Genomic DNA, 14758 nt, shown 5'->3' with positions numbered 1-14758 from the left:
ACGTGGCACCGACAGCAATAAACCTGGGGTGAGTTGTTTATTTTGTGTTACCAGCACAGTGAATGCCTTCAGCTCCTCACTGGGAGCTGTGCGATGCCTGGTGGATAACTGGGAAAAGCAGGCACTGTCCCCTTCCTGCAGCAGTACAGGAGGAGGGTAGTTGCTTGGGATGGTCTGTGTGGATGCTGAATGTCCTGCACAACCTTCCAGAGTCACTCCAAATCCCCTTTTCAGTGATTTCATGTCAGGGGCAGCCAGTGGGAGAGCACATTTGGAGGACTGGGGAGTGTCTGGACAGCGTTTTCCAGCCTTATGGGTGGGGTGGGGAGGGTGGGAACAACGTGATCAAAGTGGCTTTTGTTCCCTGCAGCATAGATTATAGTAATGTTGCTATGGCCACAAATCTCCCTCAAATTGCTGCAGACAATTCATGAATTTCCTTTTTTATTACATCCTAACACTGAAAACCAGCGAGGCTGCCAGAAACTTCTCCCAGGGATATCTGGAACCGCTGGAGATGTCAGGAGCTGCAGGAGGGGCTGGAATTCAGGTAGTGTGAGTATTGCTGTGCTGGGGGACGCTGGAAAAAGGGAATCTCCTGTTGCTGGAACTTTGGGATTATTTTGAGGTGAAGTAATTAAATTAACCCAAAATATCTAGCTGCTCACTTTGATCCCATGACTCCTGATTAATTAGTTATTCCCATCTCCAGGGGAATTGGGAGTATCAGCATGCCTGAGCCCTGTAAGCTTTATCCGGTTTTTGTTCCTTTCCCAAGGAAGCTGCGTGGTCAGGAGAGCCTCACCTGGCTCAGCAGTGGGGGATCCCTGGCAGTGCTTCCTGCTGCTGCAGCGCATGGGAAGTTTTATTTTGTCCTCCTGTTTGTAGCTTTGCTCACTCACAAAGGTGCAGAATTCGGGTGTCCTGAGCACTGGGGGTGAGGGATTTGTGAGTGGTTTCTTTCTGGTTGAAGTCAGGCTGTACATCTTGTGTGAAATCACTCATCAGAAACTCTTGTCTTTGTGGGCAGAGAGGGAGGGAGAGGGGAGGAAGTCGGTTTTGGTTGCAGCTTTCTCACCCCCCAGCTGCCTGTGCATTGGTCTGTGGGGGTTCTCTCAGGGCTTGGGGAGCAGGGCTGTGAACAGGACTCCTAAACGCCACTTGGTCACTGCCTTCTGTGGCCCTGGGCAAGCCATTTAGCTCTTTCTTGCCTTAATTGGCCTAATTAGTGCCTTTAAGGTGTCTCAAATTTCTGGTAATTGCTGCTTCTGGTTGTACACCAAGGCAGTGACCAAGAGCCCAGGGCATGTTCAGCTGGCTCCTTGTTAGTGTGTAGCCAAATAAACATCAAAACTCCTTTTGCTGTTTGATGTGACAGCTTGGAGGTGATGCCTGAGCTTGGAATCCCAGACGGTTTGGGCTGGAAGGACCTCAAAGCTCATCCCATTCCACCCCTTGCCATGGACAGGGACACCTTCCACTGTCCCAGGCTGCTCCAACCTGGCCTGGGACACTTCCAGGGGTGGGGCAGCCACAGCTTAACCCAGAGCATGGCTGTGGCCATTCCAGCACTCAGATTGCACTGCTGTGACCTTGTCTGAAAATCAAACCTCGTGTTATTTTCATCCATTTGTTAATTTGATCCTCATTGAAACCCATCCTTGGTCCTTGTCCTCTTCTGGATCATGGGGTAGATTTTTTGGTTCCATGTGACAGAGCAGAAGCTTTTATCTTCATTTCACAAGCTTAGACTCGCATTTTGTGTGCCTACATTTTGTATTTTTCGAGGAACTGCCAGATTTCTGCTTTTTAAATACGATGTAACCTTTCTGCCCAAGAGTAGAAATCATGGAAACACAGGATTTGGGTTTTCAGGGACCCTAAAGATGTGGTTCCAACCCCATCCCCTGGGCAGGTTGTGTCCTTCAAGTGTCTGGGTAAAGCCCAGCCAGTGTTTTGGCTCTTTCATGTTTATGGTTTGGATCTTTCACATTTATGTTTTGGATCTTTCATGTTTATGGTGTGTTCTCCTTGGGCTGCCTGGTTTTTGTGGGTATCGTGGGTCTCTTTTGCAGTGCTTCAGCAAGGATCAGAACCATCCTTGGTTCTTGTCCTCTTCTGGATCATGGGGTAGATTTTTTGGTTCCACGTGACAGAGCACGAGGTTTTCTGTTCATTTCACAAGCTTAGACTCGCATTTTGTGTGCCTACATTTTGTATTTTTCGAGGAACTGCCAGATTTATGCTTTTTAAATACGATGTAACCTTTCTGCCCAAGAGTAGAAATCATGGAAACACAGGATTTGGGTTTTCAGGGACCCTAAAGATGTGGTTCCAACCCCATCCCCTGGGCAGGTTGTGTCCTTCAAGTGTCTGGGTAAAGCCCAGCCAGTGTTTGGGCTCTTTCATGTTTATGGTTTGGATCTTTCATGTTTATGGTTTGGATCTTTCACATTTATGTTTTGGATCTTTCATGTTTATGGTGTGTTCTCCTTGGGCTGCCTGGTTTTTGTGGGTATCGTGGGTCTCTTTTGCAGTGCTTCAGCAAGGATCAGAACCATCCTTGGTTCTTGTCCTCTTCTGGATCATGGGGTAGATTTTTTGGTTCCACGTGACAGAGCACGAGGTTTTCTCTTCATTTCACAAGCTTAGACTCGCATTTTGTGTGCCTACATTTTGTATTTTTCGAGGAACTGCCAGATTTGTGGTTATTAAATATGATGGAACCTTTCTGCCCAAGAGTAGAAATCATGGAAACACAGGATTTGGGTTTTCAGGGACCCTAAAGATGTGGTTCCAACCCCATCCCCTGGGCAGGCTGTGCCTTTCAAGTGTCTGGGTAAAGCCCAGCCAGTGTTTTGGCTCTTTCATGTTTATGGTTTGGATCTTTCACATTTGTGTTTTGGATCTTTCATGTTTATGGTGTGTTCTCCTTGGGCTGCCTGGGTTTTGTGGGTGTTGTGGGTCTCTTGTGCAGTGCTTCAGCAAGGATCAGCATTTTGGGGTGACCCTACACAAAGCTCAGGAAGAAATCCTGATGATTTTCTGGAGCCCCCTGGAGCACTTCTGTGAGGAGACAGAGAAGGACAAATGTGTAGGAACTCAGAAATGGAATGAGATTGTGTGGAGATGGAAACAAAGGAGGGAAATGTCCTGGAGGAGGAATGGGGGATGAGGAGACACATTCAGTTTGTGGGCAGAGGCCATACACTCTGATTTCATTATTTTATTTCTCCTGTTTTTTTGGGTTTTTTTAACTTCCTTCTTGTGCACTGTACCCACACTTTTCATTAATTTCTAAGAAGAGAAATAAAATACTGAAACTGTTTTGGCAGCTTCAAAAGCAGGAAATCCACATTACCGTGGTGTGGCTTTATCAGCCCGTTCTCACACTGGTGGCCTGAGCTTTGCCATCCTCAGGTGTCCTTCCCATGGCACAGTGAGCTCAGCCTGGGCTGCTGGGGCTCTCTGGAGAAATCCAGGCTATCCTGAATGGACAGGCTTGGACAGCTCCAGCAAACTCTGCCCTGCTCAGAGCACTTCTGTTGTCCCACATCCATGGTGAATTCTCATGTTCACCCCACAAATACTGATTGAACAGAAAGATTTATGTTCAGGGGAAGCATAAATAAGCTCTTTAGTGTGCTGAATGTTAGTGTGATGTTTTTCTTCCTCCAGAACTGGAATGCTTGGCACAAGAAGGATGTGGATCTGTTGGAGTGGCTCCAGAGGAGGCCACGGAGATGCTCCAAGGGCTGGAGCTCCTCTGCTCTGGGGCCAGGCTGGGAGAGCTGGGAATGTTCACCTGCAGAACAGAAGGATCCAGGGAGAGCTCAGAGCCCCTTCCAGGGCCTAAAGGGGCTCCAGGAGAGCTGGAGAGGGACTGGGGACAAGGGATGGAGGGACAGGACACAGGGAATGGCTGCACACTGCCAGAGAGCAGGGATAGAGGGGAATTTGGGAAGGAATTGTTGGCTGTGAGGGTGGGGAGGGGCTGGGATAGAATTCCCAGAGAAGCTGTGGCTGCCCCTGGATCCCTGGAAGTGTCCAAGGCCAGGCTGGACAGGGCTTGGAGCCCCCTGGGATAATGGAAGGTGTCCCTGCCCATGCCAGGGGGTGGGATGGGATGAGCTTTAAGGCCCTTCCCAGCCAAACCAGTCTGTGATTCCATGAAATTCCCCCTTGTCCGATTTTTTTGAAGAGTCTTTGACAAGATGATCTTTCAGGTCCCTCCAACCCAGACCATTCTGTGATGATTTGAAGTGTCACAAATGTGTGTCAAGTGTGGGTCCATTGTGGTCTCTGTGGCCGCATTTTGCAGAGGACACAGCCTGCAGCAAGCAGCACACGTGGCTCCAGGTGTGTTCCCTGTGAGAGGGATGGATCTGTGCTCTGTTCTCTGGTGCAGGGAATTCTCTGTCATGCAGCAGGTGGAATGTGCTGCTTCTCACCCAGAACTTGCTGATTTTTCCTCTCCTTCTTTTCCTCTGAATTCTCTTCACTGCCAGGCTCGGGTGGGCTCAGGAGCTTTGTCATAAAAAGATTCCAGCTCTAATCCCTCAGTGTGCCATCAAAAAACACAGATAAAAACTACTACAGGTCCTCCTTGGTGTGTGTGTGGAGCAGAGAGGGGCAGGGAGGTGGATTTTTGGAGGAAGGACTGTGTGGAAATCTTTCCCAATTCCATTTCTGTAATCTGTGTTTAACATTCTTGTTCTGTGCTCCAGCCCCTCACCTTTAGCTGGAGCGCTCTGAGATTGCTTATCTGAAAGAGATGGAGGTTCATTATGTTAATTGGCTCTGAAATGACTGCAGCAAATATCAGTAATTGGTATTATTATTCTGCTCTTGTTGTGTCCTGGGGTTTCCAGGGAGCAGAAATGAATATGGAAAGCTGCTCTTTGTGCCGTGCTTGCTGTACCTCACGTGAGGCTGGGGTTTCAAGAGCTGCTCAGTGATTGTGAAAAATAACAGAGTGGGTGACACGGAGAGGGGAAAGATCCCTGCTCATGGATGTCTGTGTTTAATCCCAGCTCCAGGAGAGCCCCTGCTCTGGCTGAGGGGAGTCAGAACTGTGAGTACAGCAAAGACACGGCCACTTGCCACATGAACCGTGGATGTGTGGCTGGAAAATTGATTTTAGGAGGGAGCAAGCGTGGAATAAACTGGTGCTGCCACTCCTGACTGTGCTGCCTAAAATTGTTTGGAGAGAGGATAACTCCTTCTGGCACGGTGTGTCTGCCTGCTGCTGACAGCACTATTTCTACCCAGAAATGAGATCATTTTTCCTCAGAACTCTTCTCTCCCAGCTCTCTGCTTTGTCCAGAATGGTTTTGTCCCTCATGAGGCAGAGTGGAGCTTTCCTGCTGGTGCTGACAGGAGTGAGCTGGGGCATAACTTGATCCTCTCTAAGCTGCAAAGCAGAGCAACATTTTGGTAATTTGCTGTAACGGGATCTCTGTGCTCAGCAGAATTTGTAATGTCAGCTGGGATTTGGTGTGGATGGGAGGACATCAGAAAGAAGGAAGGGTGGCTGGATAATTCCTCCTGAGGGGCAGCAGTGGGGCAGCTCTGATCTCTCTGTGAGCAGGGACAGGACACAGGGAATGGCTGGAGCCAGGAACATCCAACCTAAACCAGGAAGGTTTAGATTGGATATCAGGAAAAGGTTCTTCACTTGAGGGTGTCAGGCACTGGAACAGCTCCCCAGGGAATGGTGACATTCCCAAGGCTGCCAGAGCTCCAGGAGAGTTTGGACAACCCTCTCAGGGATGCACAGGTGGGGTTGTTGGGGTTCTGTGCGGGGCCAGGGTTGGATTGAGATCCTCATGGTCCATCCATGATTCTGTAATGGATGAGGAATTTAAGAAATTCGGGGTAGGAGGCAGAAGCTGGAGTGAGGACAGCATTAGCAGGCAGGAGATCAGCTCCACAGAGAGGAAATGAGAGTGGTGGTGTTTGCAGGGGTCCCAGGATGAGGGAAGAGACGAGGCTCTGACTCCGTGTTTCAGAAGGCTGATTTATTATTTTATGATATATATTATATTAAAACTATACTGAAAGAATAGAAGCAAAGATTTCATTCAGAAGGCTGGCTAAGAATAGAAAAAGAAAGATAACAAAATCTTGTGACTGACTGAGACAGTCTGGACAGCTGGGCTGTGATTGGCCATTAATTAGAAACAACCACATGAGACCAATCACAGATGCACCTGTTGCATTCCACAGCAGCAGATAATCAATGTTTACATTTTGTTCCTGAGGCCTCCCAGCTTCTCAGGAGAAAAAATCCTAAGGAAAGGATTTTTCATACAAGATGTCTGTGACAAATGAGAGTGAAGGAAATGTGAATCTGCTTTTAGTTCCTTTCTTTCTAATCCCACCTGTTTGTTTCCACTCTGTTCCCTGGTCATCCCTAGGGGTCTGGTTTTGGCAGAGGGCTGGAGGGTGATGTGATGAGGAGTGCTGGGCTGCTTTGATCCATGCACAGCCATGACTGGGACGCCCAGGAGGGGTTTGAGAGAGGCCTGTGGCCATCCTGACTGGAGGGAGAGTAAACCATGCTCAGTGTGAAAAACGCCAGTCACTGGTTTTTAAAATTTTCAAAGTTTCATAGTAATAAAATGGTTATAAAAATAGGAATACAATTAGAGTAATAATAATTTGGACAATTTGAATTAGGATAATATGAGACAACAGAGACAAAGAATTACAGATATCCAGGTATCTTTTTCTGGGCAACACGATCCCAAAAAAGGACACACATTAACAAAGGATTAACCCTTAAAAACAACAGCCTGTTGCATATTCACACACCTCATCCATGATGCATCAATTCCATTCAAACACAGGTTTCTGTCTGGTCATCCTCAGCTTCTTCCTCTGAATCCTGACAGTGCCTTCGAGGAGGGAAGAAGTTCATTTCAGCTGATAAGAGGGCAATAAATTCCTTATCTCTGAAAGATTCAGGTGTCCTGTGGCTGCTGTCTGCTATGAGTCCTTTCTTTAAAAAAATATCCTACATAGCAGAGTTTCTATTTTAACATTTTGTTATAACCTAAAACTCTATTTACCACACTACTTAAGAGAATGAATCCAGCATTACTTTCTAACACAACACAGATAATATTCATTTGAATGTTTGTGAAAAGCCAATCATAAAATACGTGCATTTTTCACACTCAGCGTGTAGGCACAGGAGTTATTCCTTCTGCATTGTGGAAAAGCAAGTGTTTGTGATGATTCCCTTCCTGTCCTGTAGCAGCCAGGCTGGAAGTTGCCAAGGGAGTTGATTTTTCCATTCCTGGGGTCCTGTAATCAAACCCCAACTACATTTCTCCAGACCAAATCACAAATACTTGAGGGTATTTGTATTATAATACCTGTAAATCCAGGTGCTGATTGCACTTTTATCCCCATCTACAGCTCCAAGCATCCTGGTTTGTTCTCCTGCTCTCTGCTTTTCCAAGCATTAGTTTACTTGGCAAAACCAGATCTGCATCACCTCTCCAGCTCTGGAATCACTGCTGGTGCTCATTAAAAGCTGAGTTCCAGTTTTGGAGGTGCTGTGAGTTGGGAAGAGTGTTAGAGCCACGTTACAGCTGTATGGGATACTTAAAATGAATGGAAAACACTGATTTGCACAAGGAGAGCTGCTTGGAGGGAGTGGATGAGAACATGGTGGGCAAGGGAATCCTTTTTTTCCTCTCCAGCTGCCTCGTGGATGCCTGGAGCTTTGTAAAGAAATTTGCCACAGTCTGATGCACTCATTGTGGAATTAAGGACAAATTTTGATGGTACTGTTTTAGGACTGTTTTCCTTATTATTTGAATCTTTGCTCAGAAAAAAGTCTCAAGGTTTTTTTTTCACTGTGTCTCTGGGTCCTCTCTGAGCAGCACAAGACACTGCTGACCTTTCAGTGGACTCAGATTTTCTGAAGTTTCACCTCTTTTTATTTAATTTCTAATTTTTTAAAATAAAATATTCCTCAGATTGAAGCTGGAATGATACAACTTCCATCTGGGAACTATTTTAGATGTAATTTGAAAAAACAGACTGTAAAACACACACTCATAAAAACAGTTTGTCCTTTCCAATGTACTAGAAAATGATTCTCAGCAGCCTCCTAATGCCCTCTGCTCGCCTGTATTTAAGCTCCATGACATGCTCAGAGACACAGTTACACTGGATTTTAATACTGACTCACACATAAATTCCCAGTATGGATCATTTGGGGGAGATTAATATGGAGAATATGTTAATAGTGAGGAATTTGAAGTCACTGCAGATTTTGCAGCACTGAGTGTGCACGAGGAGCTCGGTGACTGTGAAGCTGCTGTCCGGTTTGGCTTGAAAATGAGATCACTCAAAAAATGTGCCCTGAACTTTGGAAATTCTGTGGGTGTGCACAGATCCTCCTGCCTTAGAAACATGGAATCCCAGAATGGTTTGGGTTGGAAGGGACTTCAGAGGTCATCTCATCCCATCCCTTGGGCAGGGACGCATCCCACTGTCCCAGGCTGCTCCACGCCCTGTCCAGCCTGGTCTTGGGCACTGCCAGGGATCCAGGGGCAGCCACAGCTTCTCTGGGAATTCTGTTCCAGGGCCTCCCCACCCTCACAGCCAAAAATTTCTTCCCAATATCCCACCTAACCCTGCCCTGTGTCCTGTCCTTGTCCCATTCCCTGTGTCAGGGGCCTCCTCACCCTCACAGCCAAGAATTCCTGCCCAGTATCCCACCCTAACCCTGCCTTGTGTCCTGTCCTTGTCCCATTCCCTGTGCCAGGGGCCTCCTCACTCTCCCAGCCAAGAATTGCCTCCCAATATCCCATCTAACCCTGCCTTGTGTCCTATCCTTGTCCCATTCCCTGTGTCAGAGGCCTCACCACCCTCCAAGGCAAGAATTTCTTCCCAGTATCCCATCCAACCCTGCCCTGTGTCTGTGGGAAGCCATTCCCTGTGTCAGGGGCCTCCTCACCCTCACAGCCAAGAATTCCTGCCCAATATCCCATCTAACCTTGTCCTGTGTCCTGTCCTTGTCCCATTCCCTGTGCCAGGGCCTCCTCACCCTCACAGGCAAGAATTCCTGCCCAATATCCCACCCTAACCCTGTCTTGTGTCCTGTCCTTGTCCCATTCCCTGTGCCAGGGGTCTCCTCAGTCTCCCAGCCAAGAATTCCTGCCCAGTATCCCACCCTAACCCTGCCTTGTGTCCTGTCCTTGTCCCATTCCCTGTTCCAGGGGCCTCCTCACCCTCACAGCCAAAAATTTCTTCCCAATATCCCATCTAAGCCTGCCTTGTGTCCTGTCCTTGTCCTATTCCCTGTGCCAGGGCCTCCTCACCCTCACAGCCAAGAATTCCTTCCCAATATCCCATCCAACCCTGCCCTGTGTCTGTGGGAAGCCATTCCCGTGCCAAGGGCCTCCTCACCCTCACAGCCAAAAATTCCTTCCCAATATCCCATCTAACCCTGCCCTGTGTCCTGTCCTTGTCCCATTCCCTGTTCCAGGGGCCTCCTCACTCTCCCAGCCAAGAATTGCCTCCCAATATCCCACCCTAACCCTGCCCTGTGTCCTGTCCTTGTCCCATTCCCTGTGTCCTGTCCCTCATGGCACTATCCAAAGGCGTGAATCATTTTTTTTGCAGGTTTCTGGACCCCATCTCCCCCCTTTTTTGGCTTTTTAGCATTCTTTGTGCCTCCACCTCTAGTCAGGGCAGTTTTTTGGTACGAGGCAGGAATGAGTCACCACCTACCAGCTTCAGGATTTACCAGCTGATCCCATCAGCTTTCCATAGGGTGCCACTGATTTCCCAGGCTTCAATTTGCTGCTGTTTTTCATGAGCATCGCCCTGAGCCCCAGGGAGGTCCCTTGATTAAGTCATTAGTGCTCTGTGGGACCTCATGGGGAGCCCAGGCTGCCTCAAATAATGAGCTGACACAAGAGTGGCAGCATCAGATGGATCCTGCCCCATCCCTTCTCCTTCTGATTCTTTATTTTTCACGGTGGGCTTGGTTACGGTGCCATCTGATTTTTGTGAGAGGGATTTTTTTGTGGAGAAATAAAATTTGGGCAAGGATCATGTAAAAATAATGTCTGGGTCCTGTAAAAATAATGTTTGTCCTGCCCTTCCTCTTCTTCATCCCCAGCTTCAGGGTTTGCTGGAGACTTAAAAAAAACCCAAACAAAACAAACCAAACACCAAATTGCTTTTGAGTAACGTGAAATCCTGATTATGGAAATGTGAATAATGGATCACAGCACACATTCATGTCCTTCCTGCTCAGAAATCCTGCTGGTGGCCTGTGCTTGGGCATCTAAAGGGAATTTTAAAAAATCTTTTTGGGGTGGCTGTGTGAAACCAAAACCTTCATGATGGTTTTGGGTGCAAAGCAGCACTGATGTGTGTGTTATGGATAAATAAACTATTGAGGTCTTTTCCAAAGAACCAGGCAGCCTAAATTGGGTGTTGCAGCAGAGCAAAGCAGCAGAGAAGGGTGGGTGAGGAGCCCTGAGAGGGGATTGATGGATGTTCTTAGTTTGGGAGAGGGGATTGGTGCCATTCCTAAGCTTTTTCTGTGTTTGAAAATCCTGTCTTCAGTTGTTCATATCATGCCAAACTTCAGGTAGAACAGAACATTCCAGCTAATTGCTTGCTGGTGCTTTTTGGGAAGTGTAATTCAAACTGTTCAGCTGTTTTGGAGGATGAGACTGAGCAAGTACATTTCCTCACAATTAAAAATAAATACAAATAAAGGCAGGGTGACCAATTCAAGTCACGGTGCCTCTGCACTTGGGAGCAGTGATTGGATATTTGGCAAATACCTCATTTGCAGTTCCCATAAAAATCCACCAAAGCTGGGCCAGTTTGAAAACATGAGGGAATAAAGGCAGGGAATTAAGAGGGAGAGGAGGGAGAAAAATTTTATTTTTTAATCATCACTGAATACCACCCTCGGGTTGGATCCTGTCCTCACTGTTCCCATGGGCTGTGTCATTTTTGGGGAAGCTGCTGGAAACAATCTCTGCAGAAATATTCTTCCCAGAGCACTGGTTTTGAACAGCCTGGATTCAGTTTTTGCAGGGATGATGGATTTCAGTGGGACTGCCCTCTCTGTATGTGAAAATACGTATTTATATAGAGGTGTATGGTGGTGAGAATGATAAAATATCCCTGGATATAAATGTGAAAGTGTTTAAGGATGGGGTTTGGAGCAAGCTGGGGTAGTGGAAAGTGTCTCTGCTCGTGCCAGGGGGTGGAACTGGATGAGCTTTTGGGTCCCTTTCAACCCAAACCATTCTGTGAGATATTAAAATCTGAGGCATCCCCTCATGAGCAGAAGCTGCTGATCCCTGCCCATCCTCTGAGGCTCCTGTCCTTGTGGAATGTTGGTGACAATTTAAGAGCCAAATTTGGGTTGAAACAGCTTCAGAAGGTTCTAGAAAGCACAGTTGTACACATTGTACTTCTGTAGGAATCCAGCTGGAGGTGGGATGGTGCATTGGGCTCTTGGCTTGGAGCCTCAAGGGGGACAATGGGGATAAAAATCTTTATTTTTCTTTTGGTGGAGGTGGCGACCTCTAAGAAAAATAAACATGGCAAAATAAGCATTACAGAGTATTTTGTCTTCCTGATACAGGAAATTTTTGTGGCACAACATCTGAGATGACCACACAGGTCCCCCATGCTGAGTTAACCCAGCAGGAATCAGTGCAGGAGATACTCCAAACCAAACCAACAAAAACCTGCGTGGCTTTGAGATGGAGCCTGTGGCAAAATGAGCAGAGCTCTGGACTTCACAGCCTCCTGATAAAGGTTTTGCAGGTGTTGAAGTTACAGAATTAAACATCACTGCTGGTGGCACCACCCATCGCTCCTGTGGTGACAAAAGCCTGCAGGAATTCCAGGGAACAGGAGGGAAATGTGAGAGTCACTGAAGGATGATTTGTCTTATCTGCTGGGCAAACACTCAGATTTGCCAGTTTTTCATGTTATTTTTGTTTGATAGAGGGCAGATAAGCAGATTCATTTTTTTAAGGACCTCTTCTTGTGCTTAATCAATTTTCTCTTGTGTGTAGTGAAAAGAAATCGAGTGTCAAATTTGTGCTTGCAGGGAGGAGTGGGTTCTCTGTGAGCTGCTCTGAACAAACCCATCTTTGTGTGACCAGGCAGCATCAGAGCTGTCAGGAAGGTGCTGTGAGCCCCCGTCTCTGCTCTTTTTTTATCAGGATAGCAAATAAAAGTCATGGAAAGGCTTTGATAAAGCTGTAAATGTGATCATGGGAGCTCTTAGGAGTAGCTGCATCCTGGCCCTTGTGATTTTCATCAAGTGCAGAGAACAAGAAAATCTGTGGAGCTCACAACACCAGTGGAGTGATAAATTGTTCCAAGAATATGAAAAGTGACTTGGAGCAATCCAGGTGATTTTTAAACTGGAGTGAGCAGGGTGGGCTGTGCCTGGGGCAGAGGGCTCAGCCCTCCAGGAACTGTGCTAAGGCTCTTGTGGTTGCACTGAGCAGCCAAATCTGCTTCACTTCCCCAAAAAACAAGTGTTTAATGCCATCTATGGTCACGTGAGCTGGGAAATAGGAACAAAGGATGTTTGTACACCAAAAACTGAATTTCTGACAATACTGCTCAAGTATTAGCTCCGATATCTGTGTGTTAAAATAGTTGTGGGAAAAGCTGGAGATCCTGCAGGAGGAGCAGCAGGGCAGCTTTTGGATCAGGGTAAAAATATCTGGAGCTGAACTTTTAAACTCTCCCCCTTTGCTTATGGGTCAGGAGAGCGAGCAGAACTTGAATCCCTTCTCTGGGAAAAGCTGCTGGGAAGGTGACATTGAAAGGTGGACGTGGGCTGGGATGAAATTCCCTGGAAGGGATGGATTTGCTGCCTCTGAATTTATCTTTGGGGGTTGAACTTGCTTCTTCCTTACCTGTGGGAATGCTGAGATATCCAGAGAGGGTGGCACCAGTTTGGTGGCAGTGAGCAAATGAGGTTTCCATTGCCTTTCTTGAAGATGAAAATCTCAAGGCGCATTTTCTGCTGTGAAAGCAAAATGCTGTCATGGAACAGAGGGTGGCTTTGCACCATAAAATCCGGGAAGTTCTTGCTTGGATCAGTTCCTTTCAAATGGATGTTGGCAGTGGGCTGGGAGCTTAGGAGAATTTTCTGGAAGGGGATTGTTGTCACTTCTGTGTGTTCTTCCTGCTGGAGAAGGAAGAGCTGTGCCAAGACAGATTCTGATGTGCCTCGAGTTATTCTTTGCAGCAGTTCATTTACCCCTGCTGAGCATCCCTGACTTCATGGTAATTCTCTGTGCCACTCAGCTGCTTTAAGGCAAAAAGGATTTGTAAAATCCTCAGCTGTTGGTCCAGGTGAAAAGGAACACCAAGAACCTTAATTTGAATTTATCCCTGAAAGTCTTGAGCCTCTGGAGTGTGTGCAAAGTGATTTTTTAAATCAAGTTTTTCTGAGTTAGATAAGGGGAAAAAAAAATCCGTATTTCCTCTCAAAATGAGATCCTAATCATGGAATCATTCAGGTTGGAAAACTTCTCTAAGATTATTGAGTCCAGCTCTGCCAAAGCCACCACTGACCCATGTCCCCAAGTGTCACATCCACACAGCATCTAAATCCCTCCAGGGATGGGGAATCCACCACTGCCCTGGGCAGCTGTGCCAGGGCTGGACAACTCTTTTGGGGAAGAAATTATTCCTAACACCCAACTGAAATAATGTCTTTGGTCTTGTTTTTCCTTGTTGATAAATGTTGGGAGTAACATGAATGTCTTGAGCCTCTGGAGTATGCAAAGTGATTTCTTTAATAAAGTTTTTCTGAGTTGGATAAGGGGGGGAAAATTTCTTCTTTCCTCTCAAAATTAAGTCCTAATCATGGATTGGAAGACTTCTCTAAGATTATTGAGTCCAGCTCTGCCAAAGCCACCACTGATCCCTGTCCCCAAGTGTCACATCCACACAGAATCTAAATTCCTGGGCAGCTGTGCCAGGGCTGGACAACTCTTTTGGGGAAGAAATTATTCCTAACACCCAACTGAAATAATGTCTTTGGTCTTGTTTTTCCTTGTTGATAAATGTTGGGAGTAACATGAATGTCTTGAGCCTCTGGAGTGTGTGCAAAGTGATTTCTTTAATAAAGTTTTTCTGAGTTAGATAAGAGGGGAAAAATTTCTTCTTTCCTCTCAAAATTAAGTCCTAAAAATGAAATAATTTAGGTTGGAAGACTTCTATAAGATTATTGAGTCCATCTCTGCAAAGCCACCACTGATCCCTGTCCCCAAGTGTCACATCCACACAGAATCTAAATTCCTGGGCAGCTGTGCCCGGGCTGGACATCTCTTTTGAGGCAGAAATTATTCCTAATACCCAGCTGAAATATTGTCTTTTGTCTTGTTGCTCCTTGTTGATAAATGTTAGGAGTAACAGTTCCATGGTAAATGTCCTGTTTTCCTCATCCACCCTCATTTCCACCTTGGACATCCCTGTGCATTCCTTTTTTCCTCTCTGTGGTTTTCAAACTTCAGCTTGCTGAGGGAATTTAGGGATTTTTAAAGGGAATCTTTGTCCCTTTGGGATTTCAGTGGTCACTTGGCCATCCAAAAGTCGAGGTTGAGAGTTGTGTCTCCTGCAAGAGGGGCATGAAAGGAGAATTTTGGCTTCTGGGGTGGGTGATTGGGAGCACACAGAGCTCTCAGTGGAGCATTTCCAGCCTGAGTTACGCCCTGCCTTGCGTGCTGGC

The 14758-nt window shown here is 46.7% G+C and overlaps 1 protein-coding gene across 4 annotated transcripts in view; it reads left to right on the top strand.

The window, feature by feature from the left end:
* EXTL3 (exostosin like glycosyltransferase 3) overlaps positions 1–14758 on the top strand; it is a 138943-nt gene that overhangs the window by 59178 nt on the left and 65007 nt on the right. The window contains exon 1 of one of the 4 annotated variants that reach the window (XM_063153201.1): positions 472–550. The exons of the other annotated variants lie outside the window; for them this stretch is intronic. The gene's annotated coding sequence lies outside the window, so the exon portion shown is untranslated. Of the gene's footprint in view, positions 1–471; positions 551–14758 lie in introns of those variants that run through there. 4 annotated transcript variants of the gene reach the window in all.

This window comes from Melospiza melodia, chromosome 3 (genome assembly GCF_035770615.1).
Source record: "Melospiza melodia melodia isolate bMelMel2 chromosome 3, bMelMel2.pri, whole genome shotgun sequence".
NCBI classification, from domain to species: domain Eukaryota; kingdom Metazoa; phylum Chordata; class Aves; order Passeriformes; family Passerellidae; genus Melospiza; species Melospiza melodia.
Note: the sequence above shows the minus strand (reverse complement) of the source record. Positions and strands in the feature narration are given on the sequence as shown.